The following is a 10178-nucleotide window of genomic DNA, read 5'->3' on the forward strand; positions in this document are numbered from 1 at the left end:
CCCATGAAGGCCCATGTCCAGATGTGGTCTCACTGAGGTCCTGGGCTTGGGGCTAAGTTTCGGGGACACGATACAGCCCATAATGGGGGCATGTGAAGGGCCATCTCTCTCCTGGTGCTCTGGTGGCATCTCCCCTGGGTGCCACTTATTCAAGCTCTTCCCCCTGCCTGCTTCGGCTCTGGAAAGGAGTGGGGTCCCCGGCTGTGTCTTTTGGTCTGGCCCTGGCCTCAGGGGCTCCTGCTCTGTGGCACGCCCCGGCCACGTCCCCCTGCATGGCCAGCCCCCCTCCGAGCCCTCGGTGCTCTCTCCTCTGCAGCCTGGCGGAGGTCCACCTTCCCGCTGCAGACCAGGGCTGCGGAGTAAGTTGTTAATGCTAAATTGAATGCCGGCGCTCAAGTTTTAGAGAACAGTTGAATGTTCTCCCTGGTTCCACTGTTGCCAGGCTGGCGATGGGTTGAGAATAGCCGTTTTGATGGAGGTAGCTTCCCAGCAGGGGAAAAATAATTAAAACGGCATTACAGCGTCTCCTGTGGGATGCAGTGACATTAAAGACCACAGTGACAAAATATCCATAGCTGGAACGTTCTGTGCTCCTCATTGCACACACAGAAGCACAGCCGCTGGGGCTGGTGGCCCTGGGGCTGCCCGACCTTTGCTCAGGTGGGCTTGGTGAGTGTGTGGCTCTTCCCCAGGACGGAGGGGCCGAGTGGGACGGAGGAGGGGAGATGAGGGTTTGGAGAACCCAGCGTGGATTCTTAGCCCACCCAGGCAGGTTCAGCCTGCTCTGTGCCATCAAAGGGAAGAACACAGTGACCGAGGCGCAGCCCCGGCAGCCCGGCTGGCGGGCATGCCCAGCGTCATGTCAGGGCTCTTGGAGGCCCGTGAGGGGTGTGGGGGGCGTGCAGGCCGCTCGCCTGACAGCACGACCGTTGGTCACAGGCTGAGTTCTGGGGAAGGGGAGGTCTATCCCAGGGTCCCCTGCACCTCTCGTTCTCCTTCACTGCCCGGCCTGGCTGGGAGCAGGGCCGGCCCGCTCTGAGGCCGGCTTCAGGGTCCCTGTGATGGGAGGGGCGCGTCTCTGGCAGGCAGCCTGGTTCCTGCCAGTCTGGGGAGGAGCGTCACCTGTGAACAAGATGCCCCTGCCTCCGGGGCATGCTCAGTGTGGGGCATCTCGGGGTGACTTGCACCCCAAAACAACTCTCCCCTGACTCTCACCGGGGCCCCTTGGAACACAAACACTTCTAAGTTCTTCATTCAGGGAAGTTCTGGAAAGTTCTTGCTGCTTGGGTCCCACAGTCTCATGACTTTTTTCTCATAGTGAGGTGAAGACATGGTCCTTTGTGTCCACCTGTGGGGGCAAAGGCGTGGGCAGCCACTGCACAGAGTGGCGGGGTTCCCGGGCCGCGTGGACGCTGAGCGGGCTGAGCACTGGCCCTCCGGGTGCAGCTGCCCTGGTGCCCCGGGGGTGCAGGCCTGGGCCGGCCCACCATGTCCTGACAGGCTGTGGCGAAGGGCGATTTCATTTTAAAACAGCTGTGTCCTCTCTTCGCTTTGTGTGCCAGTATTTCATTGTCTCTTTAATTGTCTGAAGCAACGCTTACTTTGGATTTCTGGATATTAAATAAAAGCCACTACAGCTCCGGCCGAGCTTCGATCAGACCCTCCTGGCTGGCCTGGTCCGCCTCGTGCTGTGCTTTATTCCAATAAAGGAGCCTGAGCCCCGGGCGGCTGGCGTCTCTGTTCTTTTGGCTGCTATTTTTCTGTTTTGTGCACTTCGCCGTTGCCGCCCAGGCTGCCCAGTGCTGGGCGCGTGTGATTCCACACCACCCACCTGCTTGGCCTTCTGTCCAGAACAGGACGGTGCTGCTGGGCCCTGGGCACAGGCTGGATAAAATGGCCACTGCAGGGAGAGGCTCCCCTCCTCTCCGCGGAGGGGACAGGAAGTCACAAAGCCTCGTGTGCTAGCTAGTGAGTGACCGCCCTTGGCTGAGGGGCAAGGGACCCCTGGTGACCTTCACTGGTGGCCTAACCTTAGTGGTCTATACCAGCCCTACTGCCAACCCTCCCGAGCAGAAGCCCCGGGACACCACAGGGGCCTGGGACTGCTATTACCGTCCCTGTGGCCAGCCCTGTGGGCAGGCAGGGCAGCCAGGCAGCAGGGCCAGTTAAGAAAAAAAAAAAAAAAAACTAGAAACCAGGGACCGTGTCTGTGAAGAACCTGGGCCAAGACACAGGCGGGTCGAGTCCAGGTTTGCCACTGGGCAGCGACTGGCGGGTGGTCCACCTGAGCTTTCCAGCCGGGCTCTGAGGGAGAGTTCAGCCCCCCACCTCAAAACCAGCTGTCCCCGACCATTCTGCCCTCAGGGACATGCAGCAGTGTCTGGGGACAGTGCAGGTTGTCATAGCTGGACGAGGGTGTGCCGCTGATGAGGCCAGCAAAGAGCCACCTGCCCTTGGTGCTGCGGCTGGGAAACCCCTCAGGAAGCCGTGGCTCCTGGGCCGGCCGTCTCCACTGCCTTCGCTGGATGGGATTTACCTGTTGATGTTGAGGAAGACAGAACTTCCCCCTTCTGTGCCGGTCCTTGGAGGTCAGCAGTGGTGAGCGACTCCAGAGACCCTGTTGGCCTGTTCAGCAGGCATTTTGCCCGGAGTCTGCTTCGTCCAAACCTGGGGCAGAACTGGCCCCTTCTCTGAGCCCTGGAGCCTGGGCTGCGTGGGCCACACCAGGTGAACTTCAGAGAAGGAGGACAGGGCGGGGGACAGCGGAAGAGGCCAGCTGGGAGGAGCAGCAGGCGCCAGGGCTCCAGGGCGCAGCAGCAGGGGACTCGAGGCCTGTGCTAAGCTTTCTCTTAAGCCGTTTCTGTCCCGTTCTCCTGGGGGGACACCTCTGTAGTCAGGGCCCTCAGGAGCCCCCGATGCAGCCATCCTCTCATGTGGGGAGGGTCTTGGCGTGGGGGGGGTCCCTCCTTGCCTTGCAGTCAGTTTCTGGGCAACTGTGACCTTGGGGCCACTGGCCCAGTGAGGGACCTGAGAGTGGAGAGGAGGCAGAGACCTCCTGGGTCCCCTCGTCCCCCCTTCCTCGGGCAGGGACAAGTCCACGCTGTTTCTGACCCAGGACCTCGGCCGCTGCAGGGCAGGGAACAGCGACGTGTGGGGAAGCTCAGTTCTAAGTGGAAGCTCAGAACTCGGAGTCCTGATGGATTCCATCAACCCTTGTCACCTTTGCTGGCGGGGGGCAGGCTCTGCCCTGGGGCCGCAGACCGGGGATCCCGGAGCCCCTCAGCAGGAACCCTGGCATTTGCTGAGTATTTATTTACCAAGGACCACACTCGGTGCCCCAGGGGTGCCACGGGGGACAAGGACCTGGAGGGCAGGAGGGGACCGACAGGCAGGGGGAAGCCTGCGGGTGGCTTCGGGAGAGGCGGGAGGGAGGCGGGGAGGCAGAGCTACGGCCCCTGGGCATCTTCGCCCAGCCCTGGGGCGACCCCAGAGCCTGCGGCCACACGCTTGCCACGCAGCCTGCCTGGCCCGCGTCACATCCAAGGCCACAAGGCCCTTGTTGGTCTGCTGAGCTGTTGGACTAGCTCTAGACTTCCCCACGTCGGCTCTTTGAACTGTACTGAGCAGCGAACACCAGGCCTTGTGCCGGAGCGCGGCCAGTGTGCAGAGAATGACCAGAAGGTCAAGGGGACCCCCGGGGCGCCAGCGGCACGGTGAGGAAGAGAGTCGGACAGCAAGTTGACTGCACCCTGCGTCCCCGATGAGGGCGAGAGCAACTTTTTCTCTGTTTTATTTTATTTATTTATTTATTTATTTATTTAATGTTTTATTTCTATTTATTTAATTCAAGAATTCTGTGGGAGGGTACTGGAGTTTGAACCCAGGGTACCCCATCACTGAGCCACACCCCCAGCCCTTTTGTTATTTTTTTAGTTTGAGACAGGGTTCCAATTGCCATGTCTAGCCTTGAATTTGATCCTCCTGCCTCGGCCTCGCAGGTGGCTGGGATTTCCTGCCTGCCTCCGCCACGCCTGGCCTTAATGTTTTATCTATTTATTATTCGGTACTGCGGATTGCACTCAGGGGCACTCGACAACTGAGCCACATCCCCAGCCCTTTTTTATATTTTATTTTGAGACAGGGTCTCCATAAGTTGCCCAATCTGACTTTGAACTCACACTCCTCCTGCCTCAGCCTCCCAAGCTACTAGGATTACAGGCATGTGCACCACTGTGCACAGCAGGACCAATATTCCTGCCCCACTACCACAGTCCATCAGCAACTATAATCAGATGTAAGTGTTGACTTATTTGTAACTAAATATTGGAGATTTAAATGAAATGTCTTTACCTCAATGACTAGTTAATGTCAGCAGTGATGATATTTTTACTATATTTGGATATAACACCAGAAAGCCTACTCCTTGGACTTTTTCCAGGGTGGAGGGTACCAGGGATTGAACTCAAGGACACTCGACCACTGAGCCACACCCCAGCCCTATTTGTATTTTAGCTGGAGACAGGGTCTCACTGAGTGGCTTAGCGCCTGGCTGTTGCTGAGGCTGGCTTTGAACCCGCCATCCTCCTGCCTTTTGTACAGTATCAAACTTAGAGTCCTCGGTTCCTGTGTCACCTAGAGGCCCGTGAATGTCGCCACTGCGTGTGCTCCACACTCTTCACTTTGGATCTCCCTCCCCCTGTGTGCCTCTCTCGCGCAGTACGCAGCGGTGTGTGTTTGTGTGTGTGTGTGTGTGTGCGCGCGCGCGCGCGTCTTCCTGCGGAGACGCTGTCCTGTGACCGCAGCATGGGGCCATGGTCAGGGACACTGATGCGATGGCATTAGCTAACTAACCAGGTCCTTCAGGCCTGGTGGGAGATAGAAGCCGCGCGTTGCCATTGGCTGCGGCAGCCCTCGAGTGCGCCTTGGGCTGTACCGAGGCTTCGTGGTGGCGGCTCTTGGAAGGGTAGGCCAGTCTTTTTCTAGAGTGCCCGTCCGCTGGGACCCGTCTAGCGCTTCCTCACAATCAGATTCAGGTCATGCATTCTCAGCGCGTCATGCTGCGGGGGTCAAACTGTGTTGGTCTTATTAGGACGTCCAGGTCAGTGGCTTCATTAAGATGGGGCCTCAGGCTTGTGCTCGGACACTATCGCACGTCTTTTTGACCAACAAATGCTCACGGGGAAGGAGATTTCAGTTATGGAGTTATCTTCTTCCAGAAATAACCAGAAAACCCAACAGAACATGGGAAACCATTGTTTGAAACATTAACTAAGAGGCAGATCAGGTCTGAGATCCCGAAGAACACGGAGGGAGCAAGTGAGCCACGTCCTGCAAAGCCCTGCAAAGCACCACATAAAAATATGCTGTCTGGCATTCAGTGAAGGTGCCCAGACACACCAACCAGGGAAGCAGACCAACCAACCAAGTGACCAATGGCCAGAAAAAGAGTCAGCCAATACAAGGAAACCAAAGTGTGACAGATGGTGGATTCTACAGCCCAACCAACCAGACGCTTGAAAACTGTTAATGTCTTGAAAGACTATTCTAGATCAAAGGGCTCTAAAGAGTCACGAGGACCAAAGGCAATCACAGGTAGCATGTGGTCTCTGATCGGACCTTTGGGTAATAAACTCAAACACACACACACACACACACACACGCTCACACACACACACACACACACACACAGTGATAAAAGGCATTTTGAGCACCTGGCAAATTTGTATATGAATGAAATGTTAAGAAAATATGCGGACAGCAGTTTTCTGGGTGGGAGGTCCTTGTTGTTAGGCAGTGTGTGCAGGTGAGCGGGAGGACCTCTGGGATTTACTGTAAGATTTTCTAACTGTGGCAGGGGACCCCCGACAGAGAGGGTCACCATTTTTCCCGTCTTCAAACGGGCCACACTCAGCAGTGCCCAGTACATGCGCATTTTTATGCCCCCATCTCCAGACTCTTCAGCAAAATGGAAACTGAGTGCTAGGGACAGAGTTGTGCCCAGCTGGAGGCCTGGGCCGTAAGTCTCCTCTCAGGCTGCAGCGGGTCACCAGCTGGCCGGGCCCTGGGCACTTCCTCCACAACCGGCTCCTCTGGGTGGCCTGGTGGGTTCGGCTGAGCTGGGTTGGAGCTTCCCAGGTGAGGCGCGGGTTGCCTTTGAGATCTGGAGTCTCTGCATCAGGCGCTGAACCTCCTGTTTGGTGGTGCTGGGATCCACCCAGGGCCTTGGGCCTGCTAGGTGGGCACTCTGCCACCGAGCCGCCCCAGCCCTGGACTCGGCTGGTTGTCAGAGGTGCAAGGTGTGGCCACTTAAACTTCATTTGGGAAGGGTCCTCGCGGTGCTGCCAGACAGCTAGGTTAGTCTGCACGTGTCCCCGTGAGACATCTAGAACAGTGCTTCTCACTTTGTCACCTCATGGGACACACACAGAGTGACGGGATTTGCATGGCTCACTGAGGGACAGATGACTATCTGGAGCTCTGACCACCCCAGGCTGAGGGCACACGCTGGGACCATACATACTCGCACCGTGTGGAGGGCTCTGGAGGCACCCGCTGTCCTTGCCCACGGGTCCTCTTAGCTCGGTGGCGTCAGTGCCAATACCGCCCTGGTCTCCCTGTGGAAGGACGATGAGGTCTCCACGCTGAGAGATCTCAGGCTGACGGCTTACGTGGCTCCAGGCAGGAAAGGGCACTGCTCTCCCTGCCGGGCGAGTGTCTCCCGTCTTCTGCGCTTATTTTGATAGAGGAAAATGCACTTGTGAAGCAAGAATGACGGACAGGCGGTTGGGGTGGCTGAGTGACCGGGTAGGCCGGGGAGATAAAACTGATCTGGGTCTGGGAAGAGGGAGGCTGCCTCTGGGGACTGAAATGCCCAGGCCTCCCAAGCCCTCCTCCGCCCGTTACCAAGGTCACCTGCCTCTGCGCTTCCTCCGCAAGGCCTTTCCTGAAGCACCTCCCGGGCTCCTCCCCAGGGATCCCCACGCACGGCCCTGCCCCCTGGTCCGTTGCTTCCCATGTTTTGGGGCACCCCAGACTGTCTGGGTACGCAGAAGGGGGAGGGAGAAGGGGGAAGAGGGCGGGAGAACAAAGAGAGTCTAAAGTCGACACTCCCACTCTCTGGTACCAACTCTGGGTCCCTTCTCTGTGGAGAAGCCCGTGTTACCCTTCTGTAAGTGAAACTGGCTCTCTCCGCCCGCCTCGGCTTTGTCCACGCCCCAGCCTGGGAAAGGAGCTCACTCGTGGTCACTTACTGGCTCAGAGCTGTGTGCAGGGCACCTAGGACTCCTGTGGATGTGCCCTGTTAAGGTGGCCACGTCCAGGCAGCTGCTGCCACTGGGGTCCCCCGACCGAGTTCCGTGTTCCATTTGTCCCCTGCATGGGCACAGGAGGTGTTCCTGCATCTATCACTGTGGTTTTATTATTTTTCCTTTACTATTTGGTAGCGACAGGGAGCTTAGGACACACCTGCTTGGACCTCCCTACTGCCCAGGGGAGCAACCCACATGGGTACCCGGGTCTAGGACTGAGCCGTGCTGTGATTCTTGGTCACAGAGGCTCCGTTCAGGCCTCTGTCCAGCTGACCTAAGTTTCTTCTGGTTTTCATGAGTAGTTCCTTGGTGGGTGGCCAGCTGTTCCAGTCTGGGGAACTCCAGGACCAGCTGCACAGCTGATGGCCTGTGGCCGACCTCTCTGTGTCTCGGTCCTGCTGCCCAGCCATGCACCACACCCAGGAGCCACAGTGTTGGTGAAGGGCTGTGGGATCCAGGGATCCCTTTCCTCTCTCCACGCCCTTATGTGATTCCTTCCCGCACTGGCCCTGGGTTGGCCCTGGGACTTGCTTTGGCCAAGGGGACAACGGCAAGGCGACGCCTGCTGAGATCTGGAGAGGGCTTGTGCGTCTCGGGTCTTCCCTGTGCTGAGACCACCATGGGAAGAGCCTGCGCTAGCCCCCTGGAGGAGCAGAGGCCACAGACACCACGGCCCCTGCTCAACAGCCTGCTGACTCCCAGACCTGGGAGTGGGGTCTTTGGAGGTGACCAGCCACCAGCTGGCCGCCGATGTGCACAGGCTAGCAGAGGGCACCCATCTGTCCCAGGCCAGACCTGCCCAGCCCACTTCAAACCGCAGGCTGAATGGGAAGGCCGTTGGCTGTAGCGCCCGAGGTCTGGGCGGGTTTGTCAACCTAACCGACCCACCCAACCTGCCTGAGGCAAGCGAGCCTGTGGGAAATAGGACGTCCAGGGCTCATGTTCCGAGAGGGGACGTAGCCATAAACGGAGACCTGGGACGTTAGACAGGCCGCTGAGGGGAGAGAGCAGAACGGAAAGTCACCCGCAGGTGACGCACACAGCAGCCCCACCGCCTGTGGATCCCAGGTCCAGGCTCTGGATGGCCCTTGACACGCGGGAGGTCAAGGTGGGTCCGCCTGAGCGACAGGACAGAAACCCCTCTGTTAACAAACGGTAACTTAGGTAAAGAAGTAAGAGCTGCGTGCGCCTCAGAACGCGTGCCGCCCAAGGCGCCGCCGCCGCAGGAGACAGGAGGTGGGCAGCGAACGTGCCCTCCTTGGAATGACCCAGAGGAGAAGGTGGAACCAGGCAGCAGGCGGTCAGGAGGACGGTGCCCCCGAGGTACTCAGCAGGGACCGTGCACTCTGGGGAGAGAGTGCTGGTCGCGAGGCCCTGGGCGCTCCGGCTGCCCGGACGCCCATCCCGCACGACGGTCATGAGAGACTGGCTTTGCCCCCTGCGCCTCTCGCTCTCTGGCTTTGGGCAGCACTGCCCCTTGGCCTCTGCATTTTGGAGTGGCCTCCACCCACCGCAGCCCAGGAGGCCCATTTCGATGGCACATCTCACGGCACCTCCCTGGTGTCCTCTGGACCCTTTCATCCAGGACTCACCATCGTCCCGTCCCTCAGTGCTGGCCACCCTGAGTCCACTTTCAGCCACCAAGTGCCAAGCAGTGGAGCCATCCAGCGGCTGCCCTGCCAGCACCCGGCGCTCCGTCCCCCAGGGACCCAGCTCCACCAGCTCCGCGGCTCCTTCTCACGCCCGCCCCACTGGAGACCGACCCACAGTTTTCCACCTGTTTTGCTGACAAATGAGCAAACGTTTGCAATCGAAGCCACTCTACCTCCAGGCGCGGCTTATTGCGGCCCCCGGGGACAGCCTGGAAGGGAGCGCAGGAGTCCGAGGAGGTCGTGGGGCTGACGGCGTGGGGAGGGGAAGAGCGGGCCTCTCCAGGCCAGGCACTGGAGGACATGGCCGCTGTCCTCCTCCAGGGGCAGGGCTGCTTCTGCAGGGAAGCGTCTTCCTGGCGCAGAGCTGGGACTTCTCTGCAGGCCACGTTCTAATTTCTGTCCCTGAACAGCGCTCTGCCTTTCCACAGAAGGCTCAGCGCGGCTGCGGGTTTAGTCCGCATCTTAATTCCACATCACACGGGATTAGATCCCATGTCTGATTTTCAGCGACATCCTTCCGGCCGCTCCAAGAGATAAGGATTCCTTCTGAGCCGCCATAAAAGCCCCTGGCGCTCAGAACATGCCTCGGCTGAACCGAGAACCTAAAGCCCGGACGGTTCTGTTCTTGTGTTAAGCCTTTGAGTTACAATCAGAAGCAAGCCCGCCCTGCTGTCCTTGAGTCGTGTCCTTCCTGTGGAGGCCCAGCTCCGCCATCAGCGCTGGGATTTCGCCTACTCAGCTCTGAGTGACTGCAAAGGACTGTTTGCCTCCAGAGCGCCTCTCTCTAGCTGCTGGTCCTCACTGCCTCCCGCTGGAGGGCCCACTGCCCACTGCCATGTCTGTGACCAGTCCTGGCTCGGGCTGGATTTGGTGGCAGGTGACTAGAGCCACGTTAGTTGCTGTGCGTAGGAGGGACTCTAATGCTGGAAGCGGGAGGTGGGCGAGACTTGGGGAGGCGGTGGCAGGTCCTCCAGCGAGGACCTTCGCCATGGTGTGCAGAGCTGGCCTGGAGGGGAGACGCCAGGTCTGCACTGGCCCCAGCGTGTCCTCCACCCTCCCGTGTCCACTCCCCACTCTCCCAAACTGCCCCATGGTGGGCTTTCTTGCCTCTGGCTTCCAGCTGCCTCTGGTCAGCACGCGGCCCTGGCAGGAGGTGTGGGAGGAGAGCGAGGGTGGGAGCGAGGTGGGGTAAAGCCTCTGCTGCCCACTGTGGGGGCTC

This window comes from Sciurus vulgaris (genome assembly GCF_902686455.1).
Source record: "Sciurus vulgaris genome assembly, chromosome: 5".
Taxonomy (NCBI): Eukaryota; Metazoa; Chordata; class Mammalia; order Rodentia; family Sciuridae; genus Sciurus; species Sciurus vulgaris.